Genomic DNA, 16,877 nt, shown 5'->3' with positions numbered 1-16,877 from the left:
AGGAGAGAAACGAGAAAGACAGGGGGGGAAAAAAATTTGAAATCAATTTTTCATTGGGAGCCACTTATCCAAACCGCAGCCGCATGCCATGTAAGCATATTCACGTTCCGACGCAGAAAGGGGCAGAGGAATGCAAGGCCGAGGACCGACGTGCTGAGAGCCTTCGGCTGGGAACTCCCTGCTCTGTGCTGAACCTGAAGAACCCGTTAATGTCTCTCAGTCTCTCTATAAGAACAGTCAACACTGAGTGAAATGGCAGGCAAATATTCTACAGGACTGACAATTAAGTAAATGAGAGTGTTGAGATGATGTGATGAAATAATGATTTTGTTGTCCCCCGCAGAATGTATCCAAACACTAAAAGCACACATACATACACACATACACAAACACACACACATCATATTGTCCATGAATAATTAATTTCATTCTAGAAAAAGGGGTCATACTTATTCTTCTCCTGCAGTAGTATGGGGTAATAGTACTAGTGTATATCCGCCTCTGGTATGGATTACACAGACAAGATATTGCCTGTAGTGATTTTGAGTTTCTGGCACTTTTGACTATTCCTCTCAGCAGAACTGGTCTAGGTCCTTCACGTCTTTTGGTTTTCCTTGCCGACCCGCATGCTTGAGTTTGAACCACAACTGTTCAATTGGGCTGAAATCTGGGGATTCACAGAATCAGTTGAAAACATACATTTTGTGCTCAGTTAACCATTTCCTTGTAGATTCAGCTGAATATTTTGGATCATTGTCAGGCTGGAATGTTCTTTTTTGGCCTGCTATATGTTGAAGCTCATGAATATCTGTATAGAAACAAGGACTACATAAACAATGGCTACTGGATATGCAGCTGCAAAACAACCCCAAAATATTTAACTCCCCCACCATGATTCAGAGGGGGCATTAGATTTTTAACACACGCTTCACCTTTTATGTACAAAAACTCAGGCCAATGAGCTGTTCACGCTAATGAGAAATGGTCAGTTTCAGTGTTCTGACCACAAGACCTGCTTCTAATCATACATACATACATACATACATACACACATGAGTCTGATTGTACAAGTCAAACAATCTGCTAATAAGAACGCATATTATGGTAATCAATGTGCAAGTGTGTGCAACAGCGCATAACTGATTTAAAAAGGCATCAGAATTTGAACCTCGCACAATTTACCAAAGCATAGTATGGAAAATATTCCAAGAAGCAAGTTATGCAGTTTAGCTAAGTGTTTAGATGACGTGGCAAGAAAAAAAAAAAAGGATGCTTTCTTCACATGAAAAATGCTGACTTGTGGAGTCTTATGATGTGTCTTAGGACCAATGGAAGAAATGCAGCTGGAAAACCGGGCATTGCACAACTTACAATGACTGCGATTCTATGAAGAACTCAGGAGGAATCACATCATGAAAACATGTGAACTAGCAAGGCACCACAGTGCCAGCTGTCAAGCAGACAAAATAATTAAAGTGAGTCAAGCCTTTAATATTTACTTTAGTTAAGGATATTTACTGTGCTACAGCACTTCAGTTTACATAGTCAGAACAAATATGTATTTTATACCTTTATATTCCATTTTTAACTCTTTCTAAAAATACACCACATATAAGGATCAAATGGTGTGATCCCCACAGGTATTGGGCACTGTATATAAATATAGCTAAACACATACATTCCATACACCCATACACACACAAATATATGACCATATATGTGCTGTAAAGTACAGACCTAAATATCATATTTCCAGATAACCATTTTTTTTTTCATCTCAAACATGCAGTCATGAAAAACATCCATACATTGGAATTCATGACTGTTTCTCTTAATAAATTTTTAATTTAAGGCCACCTCACTGGCAGACAACAGACAGCCGAATTAAACATGCTGCATCCTCCCACGGTCTGTCTCCTCTCCTCCCCCTTTTCCCCCGCCTCTGTCCCAGCCCACAGGGTCCTTCAGGTCTGCCTTTAGGTCTCTGAGTCACTTCCACTCCATCTGCGATTAACTTCACATCCAGCATGGGCCTCCTCTCCACTGAGAGGCAGGAAGCTGCAGTACTATTTGTTGGCCTGTCAGAGAACACTCAGCCTGGGGAGAGTCAGCTACCATAGCCCCTGGCCTGGGACAGGATGGTGCTAAGGTGTAGGCCACTGCTTTTCTCTGAAGTCTGTACCCGCATGTGATCCGTACGGGTATGTTCAGCTGCACAGACACCCCCCAGCCACTGGAGTGTGAAGAGAGACTCCTCATCAGAAAGTGAGGAGGGAGGATGCTGCTGCTGATTCATGAAAGTGACAGACTGAGCGAGAGTCCCCTTGGGGGAGTTCCGGGGGGGGGGGGGGGGGAGCAGAGGAGACAGACCAGGCCAGACTCATTTTTATGGAGCTGGAATGTTTAAGGAAAATAAACGTTGAAGTGCCTGCGACACAGAGGGCATTGTAAACGCTCCTGGGAAAGTGTTGTATTCCTGAAGAGTTTTATCACCCGCCGCGGTCACGCCTTCCTGTTGCCAGATTACACAGGACAAAGGCAGTGACGTGTCGCCCATTCAGGGGAGAGGCCCGAATTCCTGTTTGGGAAGTTTTTTTACATATCCTATTATGGGCGTGCCTGATGTAATAGAACCGTCACGCTGACATGATAAAACAGATCAGTGAATTACCCAGAATCCCCCAGAGAGAATGAATCAGTCTGGAGATGGCAGTCTGAAGGTCAAAATGTACCAATCAAAAGCATTTTAGCAGACACTACCAGTAGTGATATTTTAAAGCCTGGAAGGTAGGTTCTGATAGCAACTAAAGATGTCGAGATACTTTGTTAGAAAAAAACAGTGGCAGTTGAATCAGAATGGAAAGTTGAAGGGGGAGGACACCTTTGTTAGTTACACACTGTTTGACTGACTGAAATTCTCCACAGACAGAAGCTGAATAAACTACTAGCAGCTTTGGAAAAAAGGCAAAGTTGTAGAGGGTGGAAGAGCCATCCAGATGGCCCGGCCCAGATGAGTTACACATGGGCCGCGTGCACCTCCACTGTAGACCCCCTCGTCTCTCTCAGCTTGTCGAACTGGCCAAAATCAACAACCCGCCCCATCCTGGAAGGTTAAATGGGATCAAACAGGGCCCAAACTATTTATAACAAGAATGCCTGAGCTGGGGGGAAATGACAAAAAAATCAGCGGCTAAGAAATTCTGCATTAAATTGAGCTGAAAGTGTGGTTTACCAACCATTTCTATTTTTATGGGCGTTTTTATGCTTCGTGTTTGCTGAGAAGGCTTGCGTTATGAGTCCGAAAGCTGTCCAAACGATCGGCCGGCCGAGGGAAACTGGGCTCCTCTCTCTGCAGCCCTGCTTGTTCAAAGCTGCAAAGGATTTTTGAGAATCTGCTGAAATAACAGGTCCCTCGCAGTCCCTGTCTTCGCAGGGCTGATGAAATCTCCCGTCCAGGCGTTTCGGCGGACGCACGTGGGAAAGAAAATAAAAGCCCCATTTTTCACAGCGTCCGAAAATCGAGGGGAGGAGGAGGGAAAAAAGGCCCCGGCTCGTCCTGTATTCCCGTGTATATTTTCTGATCAGAAGAAAAATAATCCCGGGGAGGAATTTGATTTTCAGAGACACACAGGGATAACAGACGGCACGATAGAGGGAGCGAGGGTGACTGTGGGGCTAATATATCCCATAACACAGGTCACGGCACTATAAGGAGCTTTCAGAGGCTCGATTCCCTTTCCCCCAAGGAAGCTGATGGGACTGCACAGTGCTAAGCTGGGTAACAGAGCAATGCACTGCACAGTAGCTAGAAGCACACACATGGATACACACAAACTCGCATGTGCTTGAGCAAGTGTACGTGCATACACACACACGCACATGCTCGCACACACACACACACACACACACACACACACACAGGCATACTCACATGCTCGCATTCATTCATAAACACACAGGCATGTACACCCATTCACACACATGCACATGCACTAGCATTAATGTACATAAACACATAGCCCACAAAGAGCAGCAGCCCCCAAGCTAGAAATGGGAGCAAAATGAGGGCTGTACAGTGAGTGTCTACAATGACAGAGGATCCCAGACTCAGACTCCCAGAAGGCTTTGTACCGTAGACAGAAAGCAGGAGTTTTCCGCTCTTTTCCTTTTTTTAGGGCCTCCATTCCCTCTCCGTCCCCACCCCCACAGCCCCGCGCTGCCCACAGTGCCTGCGTGCCAGGGATGGGGATTTATGCAAGCCAGTTTCGGGATGTTGATACAGGTGTGTGGGCCACCCCCTCTCCCTCTCTCTCTCTCTCTCTCTCTCTCTCGCTGGCTCCGGGGGGGGCGGCGCGTCGCCCGCCGGAGCCCACAGGCTCCCCCTCCTCGCACATGTGCGCAGCAGCACCGACAGCACCGTTCCCGTAGAAACGCCACCGCGCGCGCGGCGCCCAAAACATGCACAGCGGTCACCGTGGCAACAGCAGCCCGTCAGGTCATAAACACCTCCCGGCCCCCGGCTGGACAGGCGCCACCGATGGCGGCTAATACGACAAGCGGCGGCCGGCCCGAGACATCCTCCCTCGCTGATTGGGGGGGGGGGGGGGGGCAGGGGGGTGGTCCTGTGCCTTGAAACAGTTAAAAAAAAAAAAAAAGAACCGCAATGATTGTGCCTCTTTCTCCCTCCCTCTCTCTCCACCCCTGTAAAGCCTTCCGAGAGGAGAGAGGGGGAGAGTGAGGGAAAGAGAAAGAGAGAGGGAGAGAGAGAGAGAGCGAGAGAGAGAGAGAGAGAGAGAGAGAATGTGTGAGAGGCACCCCTGGCATAGTCGCCCACATGCTCTCTGCTGTCGTCCCTCCAAAGTCATCAGCGCTTTGCGGCGAACCCAAACCCCCGGGATGAACCCGTCCCACGCAGAGCACTGGAGGAGCCATTTGAGTGTTCGCACCCGCCGCGGGCAGAGAGAGAGAGAGCACTACAGGCTTTTAAAAAAACATCCAAAGGGAAAAGGGACGGGGAGAAAAAAAAAGTACAGTAAGAGACCAAATAAAATTAATCTACAGGCAGTTTAAAGGCATGAAGTGCTAACGAATCTTTAAAAAGACCCAAATAAACAAGTGAGCAAAGTGCATGTTATAACATATTTCCTTTTATTCTGTACTAAAGCTGTCCTGCAGCTATGATGTTCATGGCCGAGGGTCATTCATTGGTCACACCGTTTCAGACTATTTCACCCCGCTGTTATTCTGAATTTCTGTGACGCTCAACTACTCCGAAAGCTCTGTGGAACACAAGGCCAAGATCCTACCACTGTCCTCAAGCGGTCCAGTTGGAATGCAGCTTCAAAAACACTCTCCAAAATGCCTTTTTCCCCATTCCCAAATACCCTGGTCTAAGAAGTATGTGACTTGAAAAGGCAGCCTTATAAATAAACTTGTCAGAGGTTGCAGGGATGAGAACCCCACCCTTCTGGATCAGCCAGGGGTATCAGGGTCTAATCCTGGATGTAAATCCTAATGTTTACATGTGCTCCCCCCCCCCAACCACCCGGCCTCCCCAGATGAAGAATGCACCTTGAACCAGATTGGAATGGCTTCTGAAATATGCCAAATATTCCCCTCCTTTTTTTCAAAGACTTAGCAGCAGCCACCCCCCCCCCCCCCCCCCCCCCCGCACCCACACCCCCGCCCACTCCACCCCCACCCCCACCTCCAGCCCACTGCCCCTCCTGTTCCTCGGTAAAACACACACGCATAAGGGAACAGGGGGTATTAGAAACATGCAAGTTTCCACACGGCTGACCCAGACGTGCCTTTTAAGGGCAAGCGCTTCAGATTTCTCTTTTCATTAACTTCCAAAAATACTCCAGGAACCGCTGGCTGGAACTTCCTCGTGTGTGAGAACAGCGAGGGGGGGGGGGGGGGGGGGGGGGGGGGGGGGGGGGGGGGGGGGGGGGGGGGGGGGGGGGGGGGAACGCAGATAAGAATCGGTGGGAGTTAATGCTAAAAATATGGCCTGTCCAGAAGATTCGGGACACAAAAGAAATGTATGTGACAGGGGAATTTACAAGAAATGCCTTTCAACCCCCCCCCCCCCCCCCCCAACCTCCGTTCTTCCGTTCGTAACCCCTCCTACTCCTCCGACTCAGCGTCTGAGGCTCATTTTGGTTGTTGAGAGTCAAGCTGTTTTTTTTTTTCCTCTCCATAGATCACGTGCTGACCGCGCTCAGGGTAGCCGTTCCGTTTCATCTAGGTGTCGGTTTCAATAACACGCACAGAGGGACTCAATAAAGGAAACCCATTTGGGTTACACATTACAACAGGGCTTGGATCGCCACGATAAGCATCCAGGTTAGTCCGGGGGTTCTTTAAAAAGCAGAGCGCTCAACATCTGGTGGAAATTACACTAAATAATCCAGACCTGGAGCAAAGAGCGAAGCCCAAACAGGAGAGGGGGAAAGGGTACGGGACTCACTGAGATCCAATGTCAAGCGAGCCTGTCACCTGTAAGCCTTATTAAACGCGTAGCTATTGCAAAAATTCTTGGCATGAACATAATCACGATTAGCTTGGCCTTTAGTCTGAAAGAGAGAGAGAGAAAGAGAGAGAGAGGGAAGGACAGAAGAAGAGAAAGAAAGAGGGAGTGACACTCTACTGAACAGGTCAAAGCATGCAGCACATTTCTAGTGGATAAAAATAGAACTGTTTCTTTTTCTCCCCTCCAAAAAGAGGGAACATTCCCAACAGCTCTCGCCCTGTATCTGTGGAGTTTTGTCCGCTTCTTTCCTGTGTCTAATCGGCCAACGTCATCCCAGCGTCCTCTCATCACTGCCAAAACCCCTGGCACTCCCTGATAGCTCCATTAGAGATCATGGCAACGTAAGTTCAACGTAAACCCAACGTCATCACTGCCATTCAACATTTTCAGCCACGCTGTGAGAAAGAAACCGGGCACTGCTCACTGGTCAGCACAAGGCATGATGGTACGAGATAATGTTTTTACAGATTCAGTCTGAAATCCGGAGCACAGAAAAAGCAACAGAAAGTACCAACACGTAAGCTGTTGTCAGGCGTGTACGTTCATCACAAACACTAAGAAGAGTGAAGTTGTGTCAAACAAATGAAACAAGCTCACAGTAGGAAATGGAGGATGCACATCCTCACCGAATGATGGAATTGTGGACTGTTCCAGAATCATTAATAAAAATTCCTTGAGGCGTTCAGGAAGATGCTTGCGCGTGTACAAGTATGCGTGTGCGGGTGTGAGGGTCTTTGCGAGTGTGTGCTCAGCGCTTCCTCACCTGCGGTTAATCACACTGTCTTTGTTTTCGTTTCCCCCTGTACATCTGCTCGGCTCTGACAGCACAGCGCCGCAACCGTGCTGCCCAAGCCTCGCAATCAAAGAAGCTAAACACTTAAAACCGCTCGCACACGCTGCCCGGCGCTGGAAAGCAAACAAAACAAGCACGTTAGAGCCAGAGGTATGTTTTCTCTCCCCTCTCGGACACTCTGTCCACCCGCCGGAGCGCATATTTCCCCCGTTTATAACCCAAATAGGAGACAGATGAGAGGAGCGAGGTAAACATGCGGCGGGGCGGGCGGGGGGGGGGGAGGGGGGGCGCCATATGGAGAATCCATTCCGCGAGATGCGTTTCGCAGCCTCCATCCTAAACGATTCCTCGCATTCCGATACATCCTGCTCTCATCGTGCTCCCCGGGCTAACCCCCCCCCTCGCTCTCCTTTAAAGCGTCCATCAAACACCGTCCCCCTCTTCAGCCCAGGTCTGCACCCCCCCCCCCCTCCTCCATGTCCAACCCCCCTCCAAGTGGCTCCTATTGATTCTGTGACATGGTCATGGTACATAACCTCAAACCTCCCCCCCCCCCCCCCCCCCCCCCCCCAGTTCTGGTCTGGAAGTCGTACAGGACGCGAGGGCAGGGTGTGTGTAAAGGAGCTTCTCCCGCTGTCCCGGCAAGCTCCGTCCCCGGGCAGCTGTGGAATTCGGGTTTCTGAACTGCATTGTCTTCAGGAACGTAGGCGGGAGTGGCCGGGCCCTCCCCACCGCCTCAGGGCTGCTGAGATAATGGCTCTTAATGGATCCGAATGCTCGTCTCAGGTGTCACCGCCGCTCAGGTGGCTTCTGCGCTTCTCCGGGGAGAGGATGGGGGGGGACGATCGATTCCTCTCGTGCCTGTCCCCCTCCCCAGCATTCTGGGGTCATTAAGAGGGAGTCCTGTCAGCTCAAGGTCACAGCAGCCCTGAGGTGAGCTTACACAGAGAGCCATGGAATCACACCATCCACTCAAAGGCATTCACACTTAAACCGACGACCTCCAGCATTACATTACATTAAATTACATTCATTTAGCAGACGCTCTTATCCAGAGTGACTACCAGCACTAAAGAACAGAAGTGTACCCATTCAAGCTGAATGAGCAGCAGTGTCAAACCAGGCTAACAACACTCCCAGACAAGTGAGTGTGAGCATAACACTGTTCAAGCCCCACCACAAGTTACCTTGTGCATTCTGATTTGACAAGGGAAGCCACGTATACTACCGTATACAGCATCTACACAACCTCAGGGGTCGACTCCTCTTTAGCGGAGGAAGGTGAGACAGCATGAACCGCAACCATGGGCTACAGTCCAACAGTCCATTTTTAAGGCTTTTTACTTCCGCAACGGAGGAGCAAGGAACACAGTGTTTAACAGGTTGTAATCAACCCTGGTCTAAATCGGTCCCCAGTCTGGCATGGATTATTCCCGTTTCATTTTCCACGTGCATCTTCTTCAGTCAATGAGGGATACCATGGAGAAACTTGATAACCCACATTTCCTTTTATTATTGCTCTCCTCACAGAAAGCAGTTAGTCTTTCACAGGGCAACTATTCATTTACCAAGAATCAGCTCTGATTGATTGAAATGTGGGACACCTGTAACCTTTACCTAGAAATCCATTCAGATGCTCTTACTCGAAGCCAGCCATGTTACCTGTGGCTTCCTACTGGTGCGTGTTACACCACATCTCACTAACAAATACATTCTACTGCCATAAGTGTTAGTACAAACAGAACACAAAACACAGTTGTGGCCACAAGAATACAAATATTGAGTGATGCACTGGAATCATAATTTAGCTAGGGCTTCCGTCCTTGCATTTTTAGTACATGCAAACTCTTTTGTCGTTATAAATCGTTATCAACTTCATGTGATGCGTTGCATCACTGTTCATGCAAATGTCGTGCAATGAACTTGTGCAGTGGCCCGGACGTTAGATGTGTTCCTGAAAAGGGCAATACTCTCCATTCATTCACCGGGACCTCCGCCCCCACAGCACTCCTACGGGAGGCCCCCTCATTCGCCGTCCCGCACATGGGGACGAGTGAGGCCCAAATCAGCGAGGGACCGGGGGGGGGGCTTTGTGGCTTCGCTCGGCACTCATCAAAGGGAGAGTGGGAGGAGCCCGGAGACTGGGGGCTCTGCTTCTCCGCAGAACATGTGAGGGTGCGTGTTTGCGCCCCTCGCCGCTTTGATATTTCAGCTAATTGCGTGCGCTCCTCCGCGTGCGGCTCCTGTTCGGCACTCAGAAGTGCTCTCCCTCATTTAAGGGCGCTAATTCTCTCCCAGTGAGGCATCTGTTCGTCAGAGGACTATGATCAAGCGGGGGCCGCTGTCACGCGTGGCCTTCAGCTGCCATCCCTTTGCTGTAGATTTAAAGAGTAGCCACACTCTGAGAGCTGGACAGAGATAGATGTTTCACAAAATACATCCACACACATCTAGGATATGACCTTGGCTTCTCCTTCTCATATGCCATCAAATAACTGAGGTAACTGCAATGCAAATGACATTTGTTTATATTTGCTAAGCAGACGGTTTTATCCAGATCAACTTACAGAGTTTACAAATAACACATTTAGACACTTACATATTTACTGAGGCAATTCTGGTTAAGTACCTGGCCAAAGTGTACAACAATAGTGCCCTACCTGGGAATCAAACCAGCATTGTCTGGGTTACAAGCCCTGATTGTTACCACTATACCACACAGTGTCATGTAAAGATAAACTCTCACACACAATGGAGGCAGAGAGCAGTGGCACTTATACCCAAAACTGAGAACAGCTGAGCTGACCTTCCATTGGCTGGCAGCTAGTGGGTAACAGTTTGGAAGAGGAGGCGGGGAAATTGACTCTTTCAATTGCCTGAGGATTGCGGGTTCAAATCCAGCACTGGGCACAGTTCGTGTTACCAACAACCGATAAAACAGGTCACTCAGTGTGTAAGATATGGAACTGTAAGCACGGTGCAGGAAGTTAACCTGGGACCTCTGCAAAGTAAAGGAGGGATGAGCCGCGGCTGGAGAGAGGACACTTGTGCGGAGCTGTGTGTGGAGGGCTCCACCGCGGTCATTATGAGCAGCACTATGGAAACAGGCCTCCGCGGCTCAAGGTTCACGCAGTTCAACAAAGAGACCTTTTGCCATTTTTGAAAAAATTGCGATTATTCGCTGCTTGAATGAACTTCAATCCCAGAACAGTGGGATAACAGGATCGCTAAATACAAACGGAGTGCCCAATTATGTAAAATTACTTCACGCGCTTTGATAATGACGAGGCTTAGTCACCGCGACTGCACTTACCGCACAAACCCCGCTGCCTTGCCAGTGCTTACCCAATACCTTTAGCCTCCCACTCGCTTACAGCTGGACAAACACCCCAATAAGAGTTTTAATTAGGGGGTTGGAGGGTAATATCTACACATCTACACCCACACACGCGATGAAATGCCAAGCACCCCCACCCACCCTTCCTGAATGTGCAAGCACTGGCATGAGATGCAAGTGCTGCTTCAACCCCCCCCCCTGCCCCACCTCACCCCTGCACCCCCCTCCCGGCTACACAAGGCTAGTCATGACAAGGAAACAAAATTCTGTCACAACACCAGTTACAATGCACGACAGCTCTGTGCTTTTTTTTCCAACTTTCAACCAATCAGAATTCAGATGCAGTTTCCAGATGGGCCTTCTATCACTCTCGCTCTTGTGGCTGTTGTCCAAGAGTGCCAGAGATACTAATGCATATTTATGCATAAAAGCGAATGAATTCTTACCCATGGGCTAATCATTATGAGCCGTGCTCCATTCAGATACATGCATGAATTGAAGGCCCAACACACTACCGATTTGTGCTGGGGTTGAGTGTTTTCGTGTCTGTCAGGGTCAATCAGTTCACCCATAAATCAGTTTAATGGAGAATGCCGAGGAGCTCTCTCTGTCCGGGGTAAAAATAGACACTGGTGCACAAGTCTCGCCTTGGAATGAGGTTAGATCAGGTACAGTCGGACAGAAAGCCAGCCATTCGGAGGGGGCGGAAAAAGTGAATAGCACTCCAAAATCTCTCCCCAGCTTTTTCGATGAGGTTGTGAGAAGGCGGCTGAACACTGACCAGGGATCAGTCTGCAGAGCACCTCCTTATCCTGTGCAGCAGTACCAGCAAAGAGGACTGACACCTCACATGGACCCGCACAAACCGCAAACGCAACAAAAGACCAATTAACCCCCATACACACACACGCACCCATGCATGCACAAAGGCCCCCTGGCCCTATTAGCAAACCCAGTGTCAGCTGGCTCCACGCACACAAACACACACACAAATTAGTTTAAAGACCATAAACCCATTCCCTGGGTTGGCAGTTGGGCGGCAGAATCCAGCTGGCCGGCAGGACATCAGCAAAAGCCCCCTCTGCAGCCTACTGGAGTCAGTTATTCCATTTTCACAATGTGTGTGGCATGGCTAAACCCCTCACACGACACAATGGGCACGACACACGCATGTGTGTGTCTGCGCTACGTTAGACAGCCAGTATTTAAGCCCCCTCTGTCATTAACACCCATGGGAGGGGGAGCTTGCGTGGGGTGACAGTACAACACTATAATAATGGCGGGGAAAAGAGGATCATCAACAAATGCATTGACACAATCCCCTCCCAACCCTTTGTGTCTGAACCACACAGGTAACAATGGAGGATTTCCCAGCATGCCTTCTTTATACCTGAGCAGGGGGATTTCTAGCTGGGTGCTTGGGGCAGCGTTGGCCCACGTCCACATGCACACAACGAAAATACACAAAGAGTACCAAAGAGCATGCCCATAATATTATATCACTGCTCCATACTGGATTGCAGTCAGTTGGATCTCCAAAGCACAACAAGGGGCTCACTGCAATACACTGAAATGACAAGTCTGAGATAACTCCACGGTAAGTCATCCACAAGATATAAACACACAATATAGGCATTCATCCACTGTGTCACTTCTCCTCTGCATAGATGCACTTAAAGTTAGTTATGACTTACTGTGGAGTCAAGGAGAAAAATACAACAAAAGGACCAGAAATGTGTTGTGGGTGTACATTCACCCCCCAAAATGCAGCTGTGGTTGAAGCAGAGTGAAGTTTTGCACTCTTTATTCCTCTGTGTAGCCCATTCCGTAGCCCGGCATCCAAAACAACAACAATGCCCGCAACTCCTGTTTCGTGAGAAAGCACACAGGCCCGTCGAGTGGAAAGGACAGTGAGAGAACCACAGCTCTGCGTTTTTGCCATGCCTCTCTACATGCAGCGAGCGTGCAATTAGAGCCCCAGACAGAGAGGAGTTCCACCACCGGAACTTTGTCTCCCCAGAGTTCCAGCGTTTCCCGGCAGTGGGGAATTCTGCAAGAACAATGCGGCTAGCGGAGGAGCTAGCCGGCAGCAGCGGGCAGGCTCCCTCCCCCTGCGCACGCACACTTTAACCGGCCTTACAGAAGGCAAAGCGTCTGTCATCAGACGCACTCTCTCCTCAACTCCACAAACATGAGGAGGACTCACAAACGAGCTCTGGTACGGAGCTGCTGCTGCCAGGACAAATGTTACTCAAATGTCCTGTGTGACACCTCCTTAAAGCAAAAAACTCACACACACCCACGCACTCACACACACACACACACACACACACACACACACACACACACACACACACGCACACACGCACACGCACACGCACACGCACACGCACAGAGCAAAACAAAGACTCAGCTAGAAAATGTTTAATCTTAATGACAGCTGCAAAAGTCAACTAATAAGAAAACCCTGACACTGGGATGTACAAACTTTTTGTCTTAGAGGCATTTCCTCTTTAAAACAGACACAAATCTTGTGTTAAAGAGACACCAGTTTAAAGAAGACAACTCAAGACAATGACTTGTATACATTCTAATCCTTACGACAAATTAATAAATGTTATGATTAAATGTTCCACTGTTGAAAACTCAGCCAACACAACATCCTGTCAAAATTATTTGCTGATGTAGCTGACTTCCATTCTCTGTCCACTCTCATATCCGAGTTACGAAGTCGGTTCATGATTACATATTCCTGATTTCACAAGACAGAAAGCATGTGAATTTAACAGCGTGAAAATACCAACAAAACCTGCAACTTCATACTGGGGATGACAATCACCTCCAAGTCAATGACAAAAAAAAAAAAAACACAAACGTCTCCAAGCAACCTTGCTGGAATGCTAAAACGAAAAAAAACCCACAGTTTTCAATATAATCCCTGGACTACTCATTTAGGCACTTCGTAATCCTCCGGACTGGTAGTGAGTCTAGTGATTACACTTGCAGGACGCCCATAATGACCAGCCTTTGGTTTCACCAAAAGTGGGGAGTGCCGCTGCCCTGCGAGTTTCCACCGAGTGGAAAAGCCATCACGCAGAGCCCCGCCGATAAAACCAGGGGACAGGATATTATTACTTTGTACAGGGCGACACATTTGGCCCTCGTGCCCCTGCGGGATGAATGAGCCGGTCGGAGGCGGGGGAAAAGGGCGATGCGTAAATGCGGATGACTCGCGGGTTCGCCGCCCTCGCCGTCATTGTGCACGCTGCTGTTCTCCTTTTTGGAGTTCTGAATCATAAACTCCCAGACAAGGGTGAGGCTCCCGGGTTTCAACACAGCCGTCAGTTACGATCCGCGATAAAGACGCCGCGTGACCTTTGACCCGAGCCAGTGGCTGCCAGAGAAATCCGGCATTTTTGTTCAACAGAACTCACAAACAGGCCTGTGGGGTCATCATTTGACAGAGAGATAAAATGTGGAGAGGAGTACAAGCCTATCTCTCTCCCTCGCACGCACGCACGCACGCACGCACGCACGCACGCACGCACGCACGCACGCGCACACACACACACACACACACACACACACACACACACACACACACACACACACTGGGACTGGAATTTCATTAAGGTGAATGGTGGTGAAAGAGAGATAAATGGAATGGGAAGCAAATCAGCTCCGCTGCAGCAGCAAGCCTGGCCCGGCGCTGCTGACGGAGACAGCCCGGTGACTGTGCCGACTGCAACTTGCACGTACTTGTGTGGAGCAGACAGGCGGGTGCAGTAGCAGGAACAGAGGCGCAGCAGCTGGCTGGGGCTTACTGGAAAGCCATCAGCGATTCGCCTTCATGTTCGAGACAGGTCAAGGCAGGTCCTCTCCTCTCTTTACGGGCCCCACCTGTGCCGTTACTATTTTGCGTCTCCTGCTCTGCAGCTGGGAGAGATTTCTCCGCACGTTCAGAACACCTTGTTTCCAGTGCCACACACACACACACACTCCACCACCCTCGGCTCCTTTGGGACAGTCCCAAAACACACACACACACACACACACACTGCCCCCACACGGCTAGCGTCAGCGCTTGGCTGTGCAGCCAAAGTACAAGTCGCCTGCCGGCTGTAATTGAAATATGCTCACCTGAAGCCGCATCAGCGCACCCCCAAGCGCAAGCAGGCTTTTTGGTGCAGTACGCGGGCCAAGGCCTGAATGGTCATTGCCCACGCCGCAGTTTATACGTTCCCCCAACTCAACACATCTACGTGCTGCAAACAGGATGTTCGCAAGCAGCAGCAAATACTTTTGCCCTCTGCAGCAAACTAAGTGCTGCAGTACTTTTCGACAACGGAAGAAAATGCCTATCAAAATGAATACTAAATGATCATATGTAACAGATAACGTTAGGCAATATACAGACATTGTTACGCTTCTTCAAAAGCTTCAATATTTTCACAAAATAAATACCGCAAGAAGCAAGCAATCATCCTTAAAAAATCTAAGACCTTGTGATATTAACTTCAGCTCTATCTCGGTCTGATTGACGTAAATGCCATCCACAGAGTATACTAACTCAATGGTAATTGTAACTGTCAACATAGCACGCAACTATTGCTTTATTTATACAACTATTGTCTTTTATAGATAAGCCGGTATTCTTGACACTGAATTAATTTGACCTTCAGTAAATACGAGTTGGCTTAGTAACACGATACATTTGGGGAACACGATCAGAGTACTCTATCTGTCAGAAGATAACTATAGCGACAATGTAGTTATACAGAAATACACAACATGCAAAATGTTTACATTGCAGTGATGTGGCGACTTCAATTCGGTACAATACTGATGGAATACTGGCTGGCTGGGTATTACACAAAATAACTTTCGAGGCAAGGTGCAACATTCCAGTTTTCAGCAGTGTTTTGTAAGAACCTTTGTTTCGACTCGTCAAACCATTTTGTGCGGTACCACAACATTGTTCTTGGGCAGAACACGTCTTTTCCTGTTCACAAACCAAAATGCTCCAGAGAGTACAAGAACGCACGGGTCAAGTTCCACACTGCACCTCCCCGGAACATTAAAAACTTCAGCAGACACCGCTGTTACTACTTGGTAACAAAGACAATCAGCTCTGTCTTGCGTTAAAACTTTCGACACATTGCTAGCAACATCTTCTGCCGTGTTACCAACCAATTACACCGGATGCGAATTTGTTGCTTAGAAAAGTGTACGAGCGATTCGTACCCCACTTGAAGATCAAAAACTAACCGTCCGCTATTCGTTATAATTTCAAAGTGCCAGGCGCCGGATTGTTCCCGGCCAGATGACGCTGTAAAACATTAGGATTGCCTCAATCGGTTAGAAAAAACAGCTGTCCTGGCGAGCCGCTATACTCTGGCACCTGGTTTTCGCAGTCCGGTGCTTGAAGGAGGCTTCCCTTGGCTGCGACAGCGGAACACGGGGAGAGGAGGGGTGGAGGGGGTAAAACTTGCCGCAGTTCGGAGTTATGCAGCCTGTTCGTGTCTAATGAACTCATACAGGGACCCACAAAAGCCCCACTTTCGGTATTCTTGCCAAGCAACTTCGAAGAGATCAACTGTGTTTCCTTACCTTGCCATATGGAAAAGCCGTAGTATATTCCCAATACACATTCGGTTTACCGTCCTGAGAACTACGCAGACGGGGTGGCTCTGCCGGTCAAAAAAACAGCTCCTTTATAGATTCGCCCTCTGTGGAAGAAGGTTCTTTTCCCCCCAATAGCCCTCGTTCGTCTCTTCCCTCTTTCCCCTCCCTGCACTGCAGGATCAAACCAACACATTCCACTGAGTCCCTAACAATGAAAAAGGTGGGTTTTCCTCCCTGCGCGAGGATCCACCCCCTTGTGCGACTACGCTGCCTCGGACCGCAGAAAGAACGCCCTTCCCGGTGGAGAGAGACCCGCCTCTCCGACAGGAACCGGTGAGTAAGAGCGAACACATTTCCCGAGGTCGGGGGGTGAGGGGGGAGGCAGGGAGGGAGGGAAGAAATGTGGGACTGGATTTCGTGTTAAGCGCTCCCACTTCTCACACCTCACGGCTCTTTGCTCAATGGCCTTATCCTGCACGGTGCTCGCTTTAATGCGAGTGTTTGCGTCAGCCGCAATGCCCAAACAAGGATGGCATTGGGGAGCGAACGTGGGGGGACACTCATTAAGAGGAAAAAAGCGAGGGGAG

General features: G+C 49.0%; 1 protein-coding gene across 1 annotated transcript in view; it reads right to left on the bottom strand.

Annotated features, from left to right (window-relative positions):
* Positions 1-16,592, bottom strand: part of luzp1 (leucine zipper protein 1) — a 48,513-nt gene extending 31,921 nt beyond the window's left edge. Inside the window, exon 1 of the mRNA XM_036542033.1 lies at positions 16,276-16,592. The gene's annotated coding sequence lies outside the window, so the exon portion shown is untranslated. The remainder of the gene's footprint in view (positions 1-16,275) is intronic.
* Between the last annotated feature and the right edge of the window lie 285 nt (positions 16,593-16,877).

This window comes from Megalops cyprinoides, chromosome 12 (assembly GCF_013368585.1).
Source record: "Megalops cyprinoides isolate fMegCyp1 chromosome 12, fMegCyp1.pri, whole genome shotgun sequence".
Classification (NCBI taxonomy): domain Eukaryota; kingdom Metazoa; phylum Chordata; class Actinopteri; order Elopiformes; family Megalopidae; genus Megalops; species Megalops cyprinoides.
The sequence above is the reverse complement of the archived record's forward strand: the minus strand, read 5'-3'. Positions and strand labels throughout refer to the sequence as shown.